Source organism: Rhinopithecus bieti, unplaced genomic scaffold (genome assembly GCF_001698545.2).
Source record: "Rhinopithecus bieti isolate Rb0 unplaced genomic scaffold, ASM169854v2 scaffold_5022, whole genome shotgun sequence".
NCBI classification, from domain to species: Eukaryota; Metazoa; Chordata; class Mammalia; order Primates; family Cercopithecidae; genus Rhinopithecus; species Rhinopithecus bieti.
Genome location: NW_016804965.1, coordinates 2,269,833 through 2,275,362, shown reverse-complemented (window position 1 = coordinate 2,275,362; position 5,530 = coordinate 2,269,833).

The window sequence follows — 5,530 nt, the reverse complement described above, 5'->3', positions numbered from 1 at the left end:
GTTGGTTTTCTTTTCACCATAAAAAGCTTAAATTTTCACATAACCATATTTATTAGCATTTTCCTTATGGATTCTGGTTTTATGCCTACTCGTAAAGACCTTCCATATCCCAAGATTATAAAAACAATTTTTACTCATGCTTTCTATTAGTACTTCTGTGATTGTAGTTCTTACATTTAAGTCTTCACTGTAACCAAAAATTGTTCTGAGCTATAATATCATGCAAGTGTGTTAATAAAATGCAGTGTAAGTAATATAAGAATCCATGTTTAATGACTAACCACTTGGTCCAACATTATTAGTAATTCACCTTTCCTACTGATTTGAAATGCTACTTTTATTTATATACTGTAATCCTATTAGTTCTTGCATTTTTTTCTGAATTCTCTGTTCCTTTCCATTGATTACACCATCTATTACAATGCAAATATCCCATGTTATTAATTGAGGTCACTCCATAATGGCAACGGTTAAGGTTTGTTGAATGCTTGTTATATACAGGTACGATTTTACATGTTTTACAAGTAGAACATAGGCATGGAGAATTTCAGTAATTTACCTAACTGCACACACATATTAAGTGGAATAGTAAAGATTTGAACCTAGATTGTCTGGCCCTAGAGAATATCCCTTAGCCATTACATTAAACTGCCTCATAACACAGCCTAATATTATAAGGCTGTTCTACTCTTGTGACTCTTCTCTTTCCGAATTTTCCTCAATATTATTTTATACTTATTTTTATACATGAATTTTGGAATTATGGTTGATAAATTCCACCCGAAATCTCATTTTACATGGGGATCCTAAAGAATGTACACATTGGGCTGGGCGTGGTGGCTCATGGCTATAACCCAGCACTTTGGGAGGCTGAGGCGGGTGGATGACTTGGGGTCAGGAGTCTGAGACCAGACTGGCCAACATTATGAAACTTCATCTCTACTAAAAATAAAAAAATTTGCAGAGAGTAATGGCAGGCACCTGTAATCCCAGCTACTCAGGAGGCTGAAGCAGGAGAATTGCTTGAAACCAGGAAGCAGAGGTTGCAGTGAGCTGAGATTGTGCCACTGCAATCTGGGTGACAGAGCGAGACTCCATCTGAAAAAAAAAAAAAAAAAAAAAAAAAAAAAAAAAAAAAAAAAAAAGAAGAAGAAGAAGTAGAAGAATGTACACATTGATTTAGGAAGAACTGGTATGTCCAATAAGCCTTCCTATCCCTGAATAGAGAATACCTATTTGTCTTATTTTAAATTCCTCTGTATGGATATTTGCAAAACATATATGGTAAGAAGACTTGATCTGTTCATTTTATTTCCTCACTAATTACTGCTGATATAAGAAAAGATTAACTTTTGTAAATTAATGTCAAATAGTAGTAGTAATAGTGGCATCTTAGCCTTATTTGTGATTTTAATGTGACTGCTTCCAGTATTTTGCCATAAGTATAATCCTACCCTTTGGTTGGAAGAGGTACTTTTATTATATTAAAGGAGTATTCCTCTATTCCTATTTTACCATGATTTCTTTAAAGTCTGGAATAAACATTGACTTTTATCAAATGCCTCTTCTGTACCTGTTAATGTGATTATATATTTTATCTTTTGACCTATATATATGGTGAGTTACATTAATAAATATCCTAATATTAAACCTTTCTTAAAATCTCAGAATAAACCCATTTGGCTTTGTGTACTCTTTTAATTTATTGTTGGATTCTATTTGCCTTGTCATTTAGGATTTTGCGTAGATATTCACATGTGAGAGAAGTCTATAATTTTCTTTTGTGCTATTTTGTCAAAATGTATATGCTGGTTTTATAGAAGTCTTTTCATGCTGTATGCTCTGGTACAGTTTTAAAATCATCATAATTATCTTAATTTCGTGAACATTTGAAAGAAGTCACTTAGGAAAAAACATCAGAGCTCAGCACTTCTTAAAGGCACAGCTTTCAGAAAACCTGAAGGGATCAAATACATAAATAAAGAAAGCTGATACCATGTTGACACAAGTCTGTATTGGCTCAAATCTCCACAGTTTGGGAAGAGATTGACCTAGGTAAGTAAAAAAGGTTATTCATAGAAAGGACACAGAGTAAATTCATGACACATGGCAGAGAGATCGGCAATATTATCCAGGACAGCTGGACATGCAAGCTTCTCTTCTGGACTCCAAAACCCCTGACCAGCGGATGTACAATTGCAGATGGCCCTAGAAGCCTAACTCCCTCCTCCCAGGCAGTCCTCATCTGGAGTGTGTTAGAGATCACCTCACCTGTGCTGGGGCACCTTATTCATCATAGTTATACAGGCAACAATACAACCTCAAGGACCAACACACTATCTTCCTCCTCCCCAGGCTCTCCCAATGTGGTTCAAGTTCACTTCTGACTCTGGTGAGAACCAAAATAAAGATTAGTTTTCTAGAAGCCTCTGGGTCTCAAGCCAGCAACCTGTAGAACAGCCTGGGGTGTGTGTACTTCTACCTATTAAAGATAAAGAAAATACACTATATTGTAAAATGCACTATTGTGGACAAAGTAATCATTGCATACTTGCCAGATCATAATCTTCTTGATACTGACTCCAGGTCTCATATAATTGCAAAAGCTTCATAGTGGACTTGATAACCTAAAATAATTTTCTAATATCCTTTAGACTTTTGTCCACCTTTCCGAATCTCANAAGATAACCATAAGGTCTGACTGCCTGTGGGGTTGGGCAAAAAGAGACGTATTTTTCTTCTTGCAGAGAGCCTATAAATGAACGTGCAAGTAGGGGAGATACTGATAAATTCTTTTCCTAGCAAGGAATATATACCTGGGAAAGGAATACATTCCTGGGCGGAGGTCTATAAATGGCCGCTCTGGGAATGTCTATCTTATGTGGTTGAGATAAGGACTGAGATATGCCCTGGTCTCCTGCAGTACCCTCAGGCTTACTAGGGTGGGGAAAAACTCTGCCCTAGTAAATTTGTGATCAGACTGGTTCTCTGCTCTCAAACCCTGTTTTCTGTTAAGAAGTTTATCAAGACAATATGTGCACTGCCAAACATAGACCCTTATCAGTTCTGCTTTTGCCCTTTGCCTTGTGATCTTTGTTGGACCCTTATCAGTAGTTCTGCTTTTGCCCTTTGTCCTGTTCCCTCAGAAGCATGTGATCTTTGTTCCATTTTTTTGCCCTTTGAAGCATGTGATCTTTGTACCTACTCTCTGTTCTTACACCCCCTCCCCTTTTGAAACCCTTGATAAAAAACTTGCTAGTTTGAGGTTCAGCTGGGCATCAAGGTCCTACCGATATGTGATGTCACCCCAGGTGGCCCAGCTGTAAAATTCCTCTCTTTGTACTCTTTGTCTTTATTTCTCAGCCGGCCAACACTTATGGAAAATAGAAAGAACCTACGTTGAAATATTGGCGGGGGCGGTTCCCTCACTACTGGCATCTATAGGAAATGTGTATGAGGGATGGAAGAGATGAGAGGTGGGGAGACCAGAAATAACAAATAGTTCAGGAGAGGGATGGAAAAGACTGGGGAGAGAACAGCGGGCAGTAGGAATAGAGGAAGGAGAGGGAGCCCAGACTTAAGATGTACTAAGAGGAAAAATCAGTAGAACCTAGAGACCAGTTAGATGTAGGGAGCTGAAGAGACAAGGGTGCCAAGAGTATATCCCAGTTTTATGAGACTCATTGAAATAAGAACAGGATGAGGAACTAGGCAGCTTGGAGTTCCATTGTGGTGACTTTAAGGTGACTGTGGACACCATGTGGAAATGTTTACCTAGGAATTCTGCTTAGAAATTTGGATTATTTTGTTGCTGAACAAAAAGGAACAGAAAAATCTCAAGGAAAGGGGAGATTCTTTCAAAGGACACAGGAAGCTGAGGCACACCGGAAGTAAAAGCTAGCAGGGATTTACTCTCTCCATTACCCACCTCTCAACCCTCATGGGCTTTGAGAGCCACTGGCATCCACTCTCTACTCACTGCAACAGATTTTCCACTCTGCACCCAGAGAGAACTTTTAAGAACAAATCTATTCAGGTCACTTTGGATTCATATTTTCTAGGACCCTGAGGATAAAGTTCAAAATCCTAAATTTAGCTTTTGTCCACCTTTACAGTCAAGCCCTAGTGTATCCCTCTGCCTCATCTCCCATAACCCTTTCCCTTGCAACTGATGAATGGTGGAAGATTGAAGGCAGAGTGAAGGAATGAAGTGGCTGGAGAGATGATCTCTCATCTTTTCCTTTCTGTGGATCAGACCCACTTCCATGAGCCTCTAAATTCCTGCTCGTCTTTAACTTTCTTGCATATGGCTCTGTCTTATCGTGGAACTCACCTTTATTCCTGACATCATGTCTCAGTAATATATACATACATATATATACACACACATATATATACGTATGTGTGTGTATATATATATAGAGAGAGAGAGAGTTGGGTTTTTGTTGTTGTTTTATTTTGCTTTGTTTTTGAGATGGAGTCTCGCTCTGTCACCCAGGCTGGAGTGCAGTGGCCCAATCTCAGCTCACTGCAAGCTCCACCTCCCAGGTTCATGCCATTCTCCCGCCTCAGCCTCCTGAGTAGCTGGGACTGCAGGTGCCTGCCACCATGCCTGGCTAATTTTTTGTATTTTTAGTAGAGACGGGATTTCACCTTGTTAGCCAGGATGGTCTTGATCTCCTGACCTTGTGATCCACCCGCCTTGGCCTCCCAAAGTTCTGGGATTACAGGCGTGAGCCACTGCACCCAGCCAATTTGTTTATTTTTTGAGATGGAGTCTTGCTCTGTCACCCAGGCTGCAGTGCAGTGGTGTGATCTTGGCTCACTGCAACCTCCACCTCTCGGGTTCAAGAGATTCTCCTGCCTCAGTCTCCCGAGTAGCTGGGATTACATGTGCGTGCCACCACACTTGGCTAATTTTTGTATTTTAGTAGAGATGGGGTTTCACCATGTTGGCCATGCTGGTCTTGAACTCCTGACCCCTTGATCCACCTGCCTCAGCCTCCCAAAGTGCTAAGATTACAGGGGTGAGCCACTGCATGCCTCAGTAATATTTTTTAACAGCATAAAGCAAACCTCCCTTAGTCTTTATACTGCGGTTCCAGATTCCCATGAGAGATACTCTGATTGACTCATTTTGAGGGTCAGGTGACCATCTTCATTCCAATCAGCTTGGACAAGGGTCAATGTCACATAGAAAGGAGGAGAGCCTCCTCAGGGAGAGGGGAACAAGCAGGATCTCAAAGATAGAGGTGTAGGCATCAAATCAGTGATTAGTTCTTCTATCCCAAATTGTCTCCTTTTTGTTATGTGACCATATTTCTAATTTTTCAATTCATATTTAAATTTTGTTCTAATATCACAAAGAATCAGTGCAGTCCACCCTCTGTATCTGCAGGGAATTGGTTCCAGGACCTCTCAGATACCAAAATCCAAAGATGTTGAAGTCCCTTATGTAAAATGGCATAGTATTTGCATATAACCCCTACACACATCCATGTATACATATACATATATATATATATATATA